This window comes from Eschrichtius robustus, chromosome 13, assembly GCF_028021215.1.
Source record: "Eschrichtius robustus isolate mEscRob2 chromosome 13, mEscRob2.pri, whole genome shotgun sequence".
NCBI lineage: Eukaryota > Metazoa > Chordata > Mammalia > Artiodactyla > Eschrichtiidae > Eschrichtius > Eschrichtius robustus.
In genome coordinates this window covers 31,738,371-31,754,737 of record NC_090836.1, presented here as the reverse complement: position 1 = coordinate 31,754,737, position 16,367 = coordinate 31,738,371, and positions in this window count along the sequence as shown.

Below are 16,367 nucleotides of genomic sequence, written 5' to 3'. Positions count from 1 at the left end.
TTTCCTAGAAGGACTTATTCCCTCAAGGTGAGAATTCTGAAAAGATGTGTTTTTCAAGCTGGCTTTCTCTAACTGCGTGAAAAACTAGTGTTGGATTGTCAAAAGAGCCCCATCTTGGCCATTTTCAGGAAGAGTCTTCCTTCAGTTCCCAACAAAGTGAACACTTTCAAGTATAAATTCCATATGTGTTATGGATAAACTCAGCTGATATTCCCATATGTGGCTTTAAATCAAGGAGCTGTTTGGCCTTTGAGGCACAATTTCCCATTATTAATTTGGTAGCCTAATTCAGATATGATCTGAACGACTTTCTGAGGACAGTTTGGTGGATGGGATGTGGGCTGCTTCCTAGTCTAACTCCCCAAGGAGTTACCCTTGGGTCAGTTCAACTCTTTTATGTGTCTCATTTCTCCCTACAACAGTCTAAAACCCCTGTGGGTGCTGGGATACAAGATGATCAGTCTCTGTCATGCTCCCTGGAAGAGCAGTATTTACTTAATGGTTGTAGTGGGGTTAGTCCTCAGATACTTCTGCTAGGTCCTCAGTCCCCTGAGGATAATTTGTGGCTTGAAGGAGCAAGTATCCCTTGTTCTTCAGAGCTGAATAATTCAGCCTCTCATTTCACTAGCAAATAGTTTATTCAGACCATACATCAGCTTTTTTTTTTTCAATTTAATCCAAATTTAACAAAAAATGGCCACCTATGTTTCCCTGGGTCTCCCACCCAGATTCCCCTAGGTCCCTTTCTAGGAAGTGCTCAAATAAGATTTTCTTAGGATCATCACTTAAATAATGAGATCCAAATATCTGGAAAGCTCACTGGAACACCTGAGGAGCACTGAGAAGCCAGTGGGCTCAAAGGGCTCATGCTGGTACCGAGGGCCAGTTTGGGGTACACTCCAGCTGTCCTCTGATGAGTATCTTTGATATCCTGCCATCTATTCCATGTAAATATTGACCAAAAAAAAAAAATCAATAACCAATCTAAGAAAGAAATGGAAAATTTTATCTGAGCCAACCTGAGGATTAGAACTTGGGAAATAGCCTTTCAGAAAGCTCTGAGGACTGTTCTGCCTGTTAGAGTTCAAGGCAGTTATATAAGTTTTTGAAACAAAGGACTCTACATCGAAGTAACATATTAACAGTTTACGTGGTCCAACAAGACAAATAGTCATTGTGACCCCTTACAAGATAGGGAAAGGAATGTTACCTCCTAAGGAGTTAACTTGCTGGCACCAACATGAAATTGCTTTTTTGTTTGTGAGTAGGCATTCCTGTGTCTTCTAAGGGGATTTAGTTAATGTATAATGCAGATGCACAATGCACACTAAAGGAGAGGAGATAGTGGCTCAAATGGAAGGAAAAATTTTATGTTAAAATGTTATGAAAGAAAGTGGGGGGTGGGTGGTGGTGACATGAACTGGGAGATCGGGATTGACATATATACACTAATGTGTGTAAAATAGATAACTAATAAGAACCCGCTGTATAAAAAATAAATTAATAAAACAAAAAAAATCCCCCAAAACAGAAAAAAACAAAACAAACTGTCAGTTGAAAGGAAAGCTTCACTAGTGTCAGCTTAGTCTGAGTGAAGAGAAGACAAGAACCCAAAGTTGAGGTGAGGGTTCTTTTGCCCCTCGAGAGATCTGTCTGGACAAAGGGGAGTTCCAGGCAGACTTCTGGTCCCTGAGGCTTCTGAGGAGCTGCTACCATCATGACAAGCATGGATTTCTGTACATGAGCCCCTTTGGCAAGCTTGTGACACCTACAGACCTCTTTTCAAAGTAGTATTTTTAAATGCATCAAATGAAATATGTCAGATTGCAAGGGAGATCGGTTATATTAAAATAAAGCTATTAGAATATTTTTTAAACCTGCAATATGGTAATATAGGTGCCTCTTTAGTAATGCATTAAATAACAAGATCTAGTAGCAGGTCTTATAAGTACCATAATTTTGAAGTAGTTTTGAACTTGAAAGATATTTTGAAATGTCTATAACGACTCCAGCGTGATGTGAAAAATCCATGATTTGTATTGGTGACAAAGTCAAGGTCATGCTAATATTACTGTGATTTGTTGCTTACATTACAATTGGAAAACATGCCAAGTTTCAGTTAGAGATTAGTGAAAATAAAGATGTAATTTATTCCCATGCAAGTTCACAAACCCTAGATTAGTAAGCCCTTCAATAAATTCTAATAGTACCTGAAAAAAAAAAGTTATGGAAATTTTATGTTCATTTGAATAACGACAATGATGTATTTGAATATAATTTTTATTTTAAATGCAATCAACGTTGTTGACATAATACTATTGTTTGTTTTTACTTACTAGAGTCTATTTTGTGGACTGATAAAGTTTCTATTTTTAGTGTTTAGTATAGGTAATTGCTAAATAAATGATGCAATTTACTCTTTTATTCAGGGCATTTTCCTTCCCTTTGCTTTATTTAATAAATACAAATATAATGAACAGTGTTTTTGAAGGGAATGAGATATAGGAAAGAATACTTGTTAATATGGCTTATGAAAATCTCAAGAGACTATGGACCCTCTGTCATGGTGCTAACTAACCCTTCTGAAACAGTAATAATCAATTATTCCAGTCCTAGTGAACTAGTAATAACAACTCACAATAATGCCACAAACTTATGGCAACTCAATTGTTTCAAAACAAGTGACATGTGAATTTTATGGGTAATGATTAGATTATATTTTTTTGCTAGGGAAAAGAGAGCTGTAAGTGTGCATTTAATAGAATATAATAGAATATCATATTTAGGAGATTGCATCTTAGGCTCTTGGTTAGAACAAATGAGACCTATAACAGGTTGCCCTTGGTTCTTCTTGCCTTATATAAAGAAATGACATATAAATCCAAGAAAATCAGATTCTTCTATAGACAGTAGTATAGACTGTCTTTAAAGAACATTGATAGTATATTACCTTAATTATACTAGCTTAATTGATACTATTTTTTACATAGAAAAGTCGAAGTCAAAGCATTTTCTTATATGACATTTTCTGAGAGATAAAGTTACCTTTGAGTTTTAGGCAAATTGAGCTAGAAAATAAGTCCTTACCTCTAAGGAATGATGACTGTTCCTTAGAGATGGGCACCGTTATGGTCATAGCTGCTGTTATCTTGAAAACCTTCCATAGTAGTTGGTTAATGGCTGTTCCCTGAGCTTGGCCTTCATCCCTCCTGCTGTTCTCTTGCCCTCCTTAACACTTCCACCAGGGCCCCTCAGACCTCCCTAAGTTCTAGAAAATGGCTAATACCTGTCACCTCTGGGGTTTTCAGGTCCCTATGGCTTACATGGATTCTGATTGGTCAGCATGTGCTGAGCTAATTTTTAATATTTTAAATATAATCCTTTCATAACCCTTTCCTTGGAGCTCAAACTCTAGGTAATATCTTAAGTACTATTCATATTCTTATACAGTCTTTGAGGCAGAGGCTTAATAGTCAAAATAAGAACACATTTTTCCTCTCAATATTTTTATACAGTCTTTGAAGCAAAAGATTACTACTGATATTATCAATTGATCAGAAAGCACTGTGGTAACATTTTGGTCTTTATTTCAGGTATTTGAGGCTAGTGAAACTTTCAATGAGCTTTCAGGAACTTATATGTTGAGACTTTGATACCTGTGAGAGAAAAAAAAAAAGAAAGTAATCTTGTTATGAGGCTTCTGATGACTTCAAAAATTAAACGTGTTCTCTTGTTTATTAGGATCTGAAAAACTGGTTCAACTAAAACACAAGAAAAAGATCAAAGGTTTTTCCTACAGGAAACAGAGTTGATACATACTGTTACTTTTCATATACAGTACCTTATCTGCTCATAATAGTTTCCCCTGATCTTCAACCTTCTCAGGCCATGCCCCTGTTCTGCTCTTATATCAGAATGTACTTGTTTATCTCCACATATCCCATTGTGTTGTAATTACATGGTGGTTCCTGCCTCTTATTCCTCTATGTATTTCTCTAGGAAAGTGCTGGGCACTCAGAAAATGATCCTTGAATGAGAGGGGGTGGGGAGAAGGAGGGGAAGGGAGAAACACTAAAAGAGCAACAATTTCCACTGAATGTATTAAGTGCTGCTACTTAGCAGCATCTCCTCTAGTGTTTAAGAAACTGTCTTCTATCAGGCTGCCTAGGAGCACCTGCCTCTCCTGTGTAATAGGGGCAGGGACTGGAAAGCAGTAGAGGATATAACCAGGTTACAGGTCCAGAAGCAGCATGGGGGCTCTCCCACCTGTGATGGCTGTGCTGTCACCACCTCCACCATCTCTTTCTCCTTTCCCTTAGATGATTTAACCCTGGTTTTCACAATGTAAACATGCATTCTAGGACAAACGATTTCTATAGTCAATTACCTTTGAAAATGTCATATGCGGTAGTCACCTCTTGCAGATTCATTATGCATTGTTCCTTATTAAAAACTCTGAAAAAGTCCTACAGAAAAGAAATCTAGTTAGGTTTGGGTAACCCAGCATTTCCCAAGATTTATTTGAACACAGGCTACTTTTATTTCAAGAAAGACCTACTTCCATCTCAACAGATGAAATGCTATACAACAGTTTGAGCAGGCAAAACTGACTGAATCCTGGTACTATTACTTAGGTAATTTTAGGCAAGTTATGTAACGTTACTCTTTGTGAGTCTCAGTTTCTTCAGTTATAAAATGGAGTAATAGTGCCTTTCCACAGGGTTATTGTGAGAAATAAATGAAATACTGTAGACACACCCCCTTCTGGGACCAGCATTTAGCAAATACTCAATGAACATGAATCACACACTGTTCCCTCAGATCTCTTCACATCCTGCCTTTATTTTCTTGTTCCCCTTTTAAGCTAACTTTACGGGAATTTTTACCATAATTTAATAGATAAAAAAGTTTCTTATTAAAAGCCACACAGTCACAGTCTTTCTGCTTTCTGTCTGGCACAAGAGGGAAACAATTCAGAGGCCTGACTTTTTTCCTAACCATTTTATGCAAAGATGAACTCCACCCCATCCACTTCAGTCTATGAATTTGGTGAACATGAGCATTCATCTTATAAGCATGACATAAATTTTGTTAAATATGGCATGTTTTCCAGGAATTATTGCCAGTCGTAATGTGTGAGCATAGATTCTTAATACTAGAAATCTGCTTATTGAAGAAAAAGATACCATGAATAATGAGTGATTTTCCATAAGGTGCTATAAATTTACTCTCAGAAATCATTTTGGTTTATACTTAATTCGTTATAAAGGAAAGTTTGAAATTTTACATCCCTCAGGTTTTTACCATTTTGCCTTTTTCCCTCATAATATATATTACACATTTTTTTCTTTCTTGGCATGTCATTAATTGCTACTGGATCTCACTGAGATAGAATAATAAAATGAAAATAAACCATAAAACACATAATATTTTATTTTGCTGTTGCAAGCATTTAGCAGTCTCTGTGGAGTTCATCCTTTTTAGAACGGGCATAGAGAATGATTTTAATGCTCATGGTGTTCTCCTCTTGAATTCCAATGCGCAAGGTAACGTGATTGTCTGGTTAAATTATAAAGAAGCAAATGCACAATTTAAATGCTAATTTTGCCTTTTCTCCCTTAAAAAATGTTTATTAATTAGAACAAAATAGAGTGAGAGATTGTTTACTATTTAATATTTTGTTTCAAAATGGAAAACTTTTTTACTGAAACGTATACAATCATGCTAATATATTGCAAAATAATATTATGACACATAGTACTAAAGATACATAACTCAAGAAATCAGAAGCCTTTGAACCAGCTATGTTAGAAATTTCACAGTAATGCGGTATCACTGGGTTTGCCATATCATCTTAGTATTCTAAACAATGCCAGTATGCTTAGTATTCTAAACTAATTTCTTCATTAAATTAGTCTGGAAGTATTTGAAATGTACTTCTGCAGCAAGTTTCCTTAATTGTGTGCTTTGGGCTTAAACTCTCTCCCTCCCCACATTCCCCCACCATGTGTATATAAATTCAATGTGTAACTGACTTGATGAACTCTTGTGAAAACTGAGCACACAGACACTTAGATGCTATCAGAGCTATCAATAGTGTCTAATATAATTAATAACTGACCTAGGTAACATCTAAATGGTAGAAATATTAAAATAATGATCTCTGCACCTTATTTAATTTGTGCTTATTCTTCAGATGTCACTCTAAGCCCATATCCTTCTGTAACATTATGGACCATTAGAAGAGTACTTGATTTCTATATGTTTCTGGGCCCTACTCCTAAGAATGTTGTCCAGCAGTACAGGAAGGTGGGCATAATACTGTAATTCATACTCAGGTTTTCATTGTCCTGGGTTTGAGGGAGTGGAGGAGCGATTAGCATATCTATGAATCACCCGGCCGTTAGCCTTATAATTTCATGGTTAATCGTTTCCACATTTAGACACAGCTTCTGACTTGACTGCAATTTTATTAAACAAGGGTTTTAAACCCTGTATTTCTTATCAAGGTTCTGTGTTTAACCCTTTGAAGAGAGCCTTGGAATAATTTAGGTACAATTTCCCTGAAATAAAATTATACCTTCTATAAATATTCTAGACTTCTAGATTGAAGATTTTTGTTTATTTCTTTGTTTGTTTTGTTTATTTTTTCCTCTAGTCACAGCCAAATATCACAGTTCTATAACTTCTGGCCCCTCATGCCCTGTGGCATTTGACACTTCTAAAAATATTCAGCTCCCAGCCACTCAGTTCAGTGGGGCCCATTAGAACTGGGTTTTGAGGAGTCAATGCTTAGAGGAAAACCTCCTGATAGAACAGAACTCATGGAAAATTGTGCAGTAGTGACCTTGGTTTATCATCCATACTCTCCTTTTTTCTTTTTTGCCCTCTTCTAGAGCTTTTCTTTCTAGATCTAGGTGGAAGTACTTTCTTCTGTCCTCCTCTCCTGTATCTACCAAGTCTTAGGTACACAGTACCAAAGTTACACTGCCAATTTTTTGTTTGTCCCTTCCTCAAACTATCATTCTTCAAATGACCTCCTCTGTCTAGGGGGAACTAGTCAAATTCCAAAATTCACAAGGATGTTTGCAGTTCCAAATAAGATGCTTGGTAACTCAAATGAATAACTCTCTAACAAAATAATTTTTGGTTTATACTGAGTGGATGGGAATGGTGGAAAACATGTTTTGGGCCAGGGGAAGGCTTCAGCAGAGCTGTTTAAATAATAATTATTAGAATGCCTTTTGTTATGACTGCAACTGAATCTGACCAGTGGGCAATTCAAAAGGTAATGAAAAAAACCTTTGTTGTGATGATCATGGGAAGAGAAAAGAAACCTTTCCTACCAGGAGATATCTCAGCTCTCTTAGAGACTGAGGGGTGCTTGATGGAAGTTGCTGGGCCAGGATGGAAACAAGGCCTGCACCAAATTTTGTGGCTTCAAGGGATCCCATAAAGAATTTATCTCTTCTCTTTCCCAAAGTCTAAAGAAGCTTTTACATAGGGTTTATAAAAGATGGGATTAAGAATGGGGACAAGAGGGGACTAAGGGGAGAGTTACTTAAAGCTGAAAGTGATAGCTATCCTCCAGTCTCTTGTTGCTTTCTTATTTCAGTCCTTCTTGCTTCCAGCTGATACTGTAGTGAAGGGTTGTGGGATGCGAGTGGTGACCACACCATCCAATGTCTTTGCCGGGAACAGGTGTGGTTTGATTCTAAAAGCCTTTAGAATAGTTAGCAAAGGTGGTGAAAACAATCAAGCAAAAGTTATTCCCATTTACCTTGTCTCCTGAGCTAGCTACCTCTCAATTCCCCAAAGAACTGATTTAAAACTAACAGCTTAAAAGAAATAAACTTTTCTCTTTTATCTTACTTTTATCCTATTGTTAATAATTAAAACTTCCCTTAGCTCACTTAGTATTCTAGGGGGGATGATGACCTGGCTATATATATCTGTATACCTGGGGTTTAGAATAAGAGTACCAGATGGCCTGGGTTTGAATTCTGTCTACCACTGATGTTCTGTGTGATCTTAGGCAAGTTACTTAACCTCCCTGTATGTCTCATTTTCCTCATGTGTAACGTGGGGATAATTATAGTTCCTGCTTCATAGGGTTGCTGTGATAATTAAATGTGATAATAAACATAAAATGCATGTAAATCACCCATGAAGCGCTGCTAAATTCCATGCAATGAGCACGTAGCTTATTAGATCTCTGCAGCTTGCTGACTGCTCTTCTTGAATACCACTTGCTAGGCTTTTCAAACAGTATTTCCTGGTTCACTTCTAACCCGTCTGGCTTCTTTTTCTTAATGTCTTGACAAACATTTTACTCACCCCATAAATCCTGGTATTCCTCACAGTTCTGTCTCTTTTCAGAAGGGACGGTTTTGCAGCAATGACATCCTCCCTATGCATGCACTGATGAATCACATGTCCCTATGTCCAGTCCAAAGATTTTCTCAGAACTTGAGCATATTTCTTTTTGTCTATTGAAAATGTATACTTCAGGTCACACAAACATCACAACATATTCTATACAGAATTAATAATCTCTTCTTAAACTTCTTACTTGAACTAAGTCTTCCTGTTGTCATCTTCTGAATTAATGGAATCATCAAGAACCCAACCATCCAAACAAGAAAGTTAACTTCTTGATCCTTCATTCTCTACAGCCCACAGATTAAATCTGTCCTTTTATTTTTGTCTCCAGAATGCTTCCCTTAATACGTTTTCGTCTTTTCTCCTAGGATTGTTATAATAGTTTGGGAACTGGTTTTCCTACTTCCCACTTGGTTTTCCTTCAAACCATTCTTCACACTTTTGCCAGTAGGATACTTCTAAAATGCAAATCCCATCTTTCACTCTTAGCACTGTCAAGTAGAAATAAAATGCAAGAGACACATGTAATTTAAAAAAAATTTAGTAGCAAGCAAACACAGGTGAAATTAATTTTAATTATATATTTTATTTTGCCCGATATACCCAAAACATTACCATTTCAACATGTAGTCAGTTAAAAAAGTCTTTGAAATCTGATGTGTATTATTTTATACTTATAACACATCTTAATTTGGGCTAGCCACATTTAAAAAGTACATGTGGCTACATGTGGTTAGAGTGGCTCCGATACTGATCTGCACAGGACTAAAGGATAAAACACCCAAATTAATTTGCATGGCTTATTAAGACCCTTGATTATCTGCTCCCATCCTACATCTATAGCATCATCCTACACCAACTTCTTTACAAACTCTGTACTCCAGCCCTACTGAAAATTTTCAAGTCTTACTATGTTCTTAGCATCCATACTGTCTCTTTGCTTGAAGAACACCCCATCTCATCTATTCAGTGATCTGCTTGCTCTTTATATCATCTCTGTGGAATCTTTCTACTACTGCTGAAGACCCAGACTCTACATGAGCATGTCCTGGTTCTCACACAATATAAAGGAAGATTTCTTTATCCATTGCCTTCTAGTCCTACAGTTCCAACAGGTCTTCTCTCCAACCCTGTGAAATCAGATATTTTAGAATTTATCCTTGGTTGGCATAAGGAAGAGGCATATTTGAATCAGTTTTTTTATTTCCTTGCTTTAACCCATGTTATGAGCAATTTATTTTTATTATTTTGGTTATAATTTACAAACCTGCTTTTTTAACATAAACATTCAAAGTCTCATGAAATTATATCATCCATAGATGTTTTATAATGCCAAAATCCCAACAAAGTTAATCTTCAGAAAAGAAGACTAGGTGGAATTTCAGTTAATTTACTAATCATTCTTTATTAGTTTTTCTTTATTCTTTAGCTATAACACAAATGACTTATAACAAGTCTTTAGTGTAGTGAGACATTTGTAATCTTCATTTGTATTATTAAAAAGAACATTTACATTTATAAGTAAGCATGCCCTTAGTGAATATTCTGGATTGTTTATAATGAGGTTAAGAACTATTTTTCTGAATATGCTTATTTTTAATTACATATGTACTATAGAAATTTGTTCTGCATGTAACAGTGTCAAATGATACAGAAGTGTAATCCCAAGTCCTCCTGCCTTTGGCAGAAACAACCACTTTTGATAGTTCCCCAAATATCTTTTCAAAATTTACACACACATTAATACTTTCCTCCTTCACAAAAAAGAACTATTTTCGTGACAATATATTTTTAACTTACCTCTGTTTTAGAGATCTTTCCATATCAGTTCATAAGACTCTACATCATTTTTAACTTTTTTTAAGAGCAGTTTTAGGTTCACAACAAAATTGAGAGTAAGGTATGAGATTTCTCATACCCTCCCTGCCCCCACACATGCATAGCCTTTCCCGTTATGAACATCTCTCACTAGAATGGTGTATTTGTCACCAAGGATGAACTTATATTGACACATCATAATCACCCAAAGCCCATAGTTTACCTTAGGGTTCACTCTTGGTGTACGTTCTATGGGTTTGAGCAAATGTACACTGACATACATGCATCATTATAATATCAAAGTATTTTCACTGCCCTAAAATTCCTTTGTGCTTTGTCTGCTTATCCCCCACCCCTGCATTAACAACCATTGCTCTTGTTATTCTTTCCATAGTTCTGGTTTTTCCAGAAGGTTGTATAGTTGGAATCATACATTATTATGTATGTAGACTTTTTTTTTCCTTAGAGTATAATTGCTTTACAATGTTGTGTTAGTTTCTGCTGTACAATGAAGTGAATCAGCTGTATGTATACCTATATCCCCTCCCTCCTGGACCTCGCTCCCATCCCCCCCATCCCACCCATGTAGGTCATCACAGAGCACCGAGCTGAGCTCCCTGTACTATACAGCAGGTTCCCACTAGCTATCTATTCTACACATGGTATTGTATTTATGTAAAACCTATATTCCCAATTCGTCCTACCCTCCCCTTCCCTCCACGTGTCCACATGTCCGTTCTCTACGTCTATACCTCTATTTCTGCCATACAATAGGTTCATCTGTACCATTTTTCTAGATTCCATATATATGTGTTAATATACGATATTTGTTTTTCATTTTCTTACTTACTTCACTCTGTATGACTGACTCTAGGTCCATCCACCTCTCTACAAATGACCCAATTTTGTTCATTTTTATGGCTGAGTATTATTCTGTTGTATATATGTACCACATCTTCTTTATCCATTCACCTGTCATTGGACATTTAGGTAGTTTCCATGTCCTGGCTATTGTAAATAGTGCTGCAATGAACATTGGGGTACATGTGTCCTTCTGAGTTATGGTTTTCCAGGGTATATGCCCAGTAGTGAGATTGCTGGGTGATATGGTAGTTCTATTTTTAGTTTTTTAAAGAACCTCCATACTGTTCTCCATAGTGGCTGAATCAATTTACATTCCCACCAACAGTGCAAGAGGGTTCCCTTTTCTCCACACCCTCTCCAGCATTTATTGTTTGTAGATTTTTGATGATGGCCATTCTGACCGGTGTGAGGTGATACCTCATTGTAGTTTTGATTTACATTTCTCTAATAATTAGCAATGTTGAGCATCTTTTCATGTGCCTCTTGGCCATCTGTATGTATTCTTTGGTGAAATGTTTATTTAGGTCTTCTGCCCCTTTTTTAATTGGGTTCCTGGTTTTTCTTGACATTGAATTCCATGAACTGTTTGTATATTTTGGAGATTAGTGCACAGAAATCTCTTGCATTCCTATACACTAACAATGAAAAATCAGAAAGAGAAATTAAGGAAACAGTCCCATTTACCTTCACAACAAAAAGAATGAAATACCCAGGAATAAACATACCTAAGGAGGCAAAAGACTTGTACTCAGAAAACTATAAAACACTGATGAAAGAAATCAAAGATGACATAAACAGATGGAGAAATATACCATGTTCTTGGATTGGAAGAATCAATACTGTGAAAATGACTACACTACCCAAAGCAATCTACAGATTCAATGCAATCCCTATCAAACTACCAATGGCATTCTTCACAGAATTAGAACCAAAAATTTCACAATTTGTATGGAAACACAAAAGACCCCCAAAAGCCAAAATATTCTTGAGAAAGAAAAGAAAAATGGAGCTGGAGGAGTCAGGCTCCCTGACTTCAAACTATACTACAAAGCTACAGTAATCAAGACAGTACGGTACTGGCACAAAAACAGAAATATAGATCAGTGGTACAGGATAGAAAGCCCAGAGATAAACCATGCACATATGGTCACCTAATTTATAGCAAAGGAGGCAGGAAAATACAAAGGAGAAAAGACAACCTCTTCAATAAGTGGTGCTGAGAAAACTGGACAGCTACATGTAAAAGAATGAAAGTAGAATACTCCCTACACCATACACAAAAAATAAACTCAAAATGGATTAAAGATCTAAATGTAAGACCAAACACTATAAGACTCTTAAAGCAAAACAGGAAAAACACTCTTTGACATAAACCACAGCAAGATCTTTTTTGACCCACCTCCTAGAGTATTGAAAATAAATAAATAAACAAATGGACCCTAATTAAACTTAAAAGTTTTGCACAACAAAGGAAACCATAAACAAGATGAATAGCCTTTTCAAATTGACTTCTTTCACTTAGTAATATCTTTTCAAGATTCCTTCATATCTTTTCATGACTTGATAGCTTATTTCTTTTTTTTTTAAGATTTATTTTACTGATTAATTGATTGATTGATTGCTATGTTGGGTCTTCGTTTCTGTGCTAGGGCTCTCTCTAGTTGTGGCAAGCGGGGGCCACTCTTCATCGCGGTGCGCGGGCCTCTCACTATCGCGGCCTCTCCTGCTGTGGAGCACAGGCTCCAGACGCGCAGGCTCAGCAATTGTGGCTCATGGGCCCAGCCGCTCCGCGGCATGTGGGATCTTCCCAGACCAGGGCTCGAACCCGTGTCCCCCACATTAGCAGGCAGACTCCCAACCACTGTGCCACCAGGGAAGCCCCAGATAGCTTATTTCTTTTTATCAGTGAATAATAATGCATTACCTTGTTGTACCACAGTTTATTTATCCATTCATCTACTGAAGACTGTTTTGGTGGTTTCCAAGGTTTTACAATTATGAATAAAGATGTTATAAATATCTGTGTGAAGATTTTTGTGTGGATATAAGTTTTCAACTCCTTTGGGTAAATACCAAAATGCACATTTGCTGGATCATATGGTAAGAGTATGTTTAGTTCTGTAAGAAACTGCCAAACTGTCTTCCAAAGTAGCTGTACCATTTTGCATTCCCACTAGGAATGAATGAGAGTTCCTGTTCCTTCACATCTTGTAAACATTTGCTTTTGCCACTGTTCCAGATTTGGGGGCATTCTAATAGGTGTATAATGATATCTTATCATTTTAATTGGCATTTCCCTAATGACATATAATGTGGAACATTTTTTCAGATTCCTATTTACTATCTATATATCTTTTTTGGTGAGGCATCTGTTAAGGTATTTGGATCATTTTTAAATTGGGTTGTTTATTTTCTTATTGTTGAGTTTTAAGAGTTCTCTGTATATTTTGGATAACAGTACTTTAATAGATGTGCCTTTGCAAATATTTTCTCCCAGTCCTGAATTGTCTTTAGCCAAGCAGAAGTTTCTAATTTTAATGAAGTCCAGCTTATCAATTCTTTCTGTCATGAATTTTGTCTTTTAACCATTATTCTTAAAAGCTGAATTGACTGACATTTAAATTCGTTTCAATGTTTCATTATCACAGAGAATGTAGCAACAAACATTCTTGTTCAGATGTCTTTGGGCACATGTATGCTTCTGTAGGATACATTATTATAGGTGAAATGAGTGAGTCAAGAATATACCTATTTAAAATTTTGATAGATATTGCTAATATTCTTCCTCTGAAAAAGGACTACCAATTTCCCCTTTCATCTGGAGTATAAAGGATAGGAATCAGACTTTATGAAACTGTAATTTGTTAGTGGCAAGAGAAGTGGGTCAGGCATCAGAAGAACTGGTTCTTATTCCCCTTTCTGATACTCTGAGTAGCTCTGAGACATGACATGGATCACTTAGCTTTCCTGTCTCACTGGATCCTTTAACACGTACCTCTTAAAATGCTAGTAGATGTAGTTTCTAGCTTTGGCTTTCAAGCATATAGCAGAGTTCAACATGCTTAATATATAGTTTATGAAGACTGCATTTCTAAATCAGTCTGATACATTTCCTGCTTGTCTAAATTCTTCTAGAATGGAGCCAAATGCAGGGGAAAGCTAAGACCTCCAAGAACTACTCAGATTCTCAGAAGCTAGCACTGCATTTGGTGCTTGGCTACCTAAATGCTGGTTTGGTTCAGAGACCTGCTTTTCTAAGCGTCTAAGGCCAGGGGTGATTCCAGGCAGGCAGCAGACTCAGAAAAGGAGGAACAGGGGTCAATGTGGCACAAATACACTTGACAAACATTCTGGGAGAAAATTCTGTGTTGCCAGACTAACCTGTTTCTCAGTATTCACAGGTGGAGATTTTCCATAATAAAAAGGTTTATTTCCCACACTTATGCCCACAGGATTCAACCACCGACTTAAGTTAACACTGTCTTTTACCAGTGTTATTATTACCATTGTAAATGTTTGTCTGCCAGAAATACAATGGTACTGTGAGGTGATGGAGATAAAATTAACTGTTTATGTGTACCTGATGCCAGTTTTGCTGGAAAGTGACACAGTGATTAGAATGTCAGTTATAACTATTTTCTTTCTCCATTTCAGATACTAATTTCAAAGAGGAAAATAAATAAAGAATATTCAAACCAGAAATCTGAAACTGAGAGAAAGATTGCTAAGTGATGTCAGTCTGTGGTAGGTATTTTCCAGGCCACTGACTTGTCAATGTTGCTGTTCACTGTATTCACCTGGCTTTGAAAAAGATTGATGTGAGGTGAGGGACTCCCAGAGATTCTGATTTAATTGACCTTGGAAATGGCCTGACATCATAATTTTTAAAAAGAGAGGCACTGGGTCTTGTGGCACTGAACACTGAAAATGTGTCCAGATTGAATTGAGACATGCTCAAAAACTTAGTACCAAAAATGTAATATTAGTAACTAATACATTATTAATATTATATTCTAATAATAATATATCACACTAATTTAATACTAGTAACACTATTATTATTGTTATATTAATTAATATTTATAATTAATGTGTTAATAATAATAAAATATTATTTTTTATGGATTTCATGTTGAAATGATAGTATTTTGGATATTAAATAAATATATTACTAAAATTAATTTAACCTGTTTTTTTCTTTTAAAAATGTGATACTAGAAAATATGAAATTGTATATGTGGCTTAAGGGAAAGGATTAAGATAGTGGCGTAGGAAGATCCTGAGCTCATCTCCTCTCATGAGCACACCAAAATTACATATACCTGCAGAGCAACTATCTTGGAGAATGGTCCAAAGAATAGTAGAAAAGATTTTCCACAACTAAAGATATAGAGAGGGAGTCACAGTGACATGGGTAAAAGGGGTGCAGATGCAGTCTAGTCAGGACCCATACCCCTGATTGGTGATCCACAAGCAAGAGGGATATCACAACTGAGAAGTAAGGGGTATGAGCCCCACATCAGGGTCTCCAGCCCAGGGGCCCTACAACAGGATGAACCTTCAAAACATCTGGCTTTGGAAACCAAAGGGCTTGTGTTCAGGAGAGCTGGAGAGCTGTAGGAAACTGAGATTCCACTCCTAAAGGGCATGCACAAAATCTCACATGTTCTAAGACCCAGCACAGAGACAGTAGTTTAAAAGGTGCCTGGGTCAGAACCACTTGCTGATCAGAAGGCAGCTGATAATCCCTTGGGGAATGAGATGATGTCAGGAAGCATTTTTGTGATCTTGTTCTACCAAGCTGACACTGGAGCTGGCAGGCACAATTTTAGAATCCTCCCTCTAGACTCTTAGTGCTGGGGGCCTAAGCAACCCATCAGCATGACTTCAGGAGTTATACATTGCCACGCCTTGCAAACAGCAACCCAAGAAGCTTGCCCCACCCACTAGTAAACCCACAGAAACTGCATGAAGCAGGGTCTCACAGCCATTTGGGCCAGGGTCCAGCCCTGCCTACTATCACATAGTTCGTCCACCACAACAGATGGATGCATAAAGAACACATAGGGGACAGCCCTGGAGCATCTAGCTCTGATGGCCAGAGGGGACTATGATCTGGGCCCCATAGTACTCTTCCTAAATAAGGTCACTTCTCCAAGATGGAGAGACCTAACAGACCTACTTAATATATAGAAATAAACACAGTGAATTAGGTAAACTGAGGAGAAGAGTAATATGTTTCAAATGAAAGAACAAAAGTTCATGAAAAAGAACTAAGCAAAATGGAGATAGGCAATCTACCT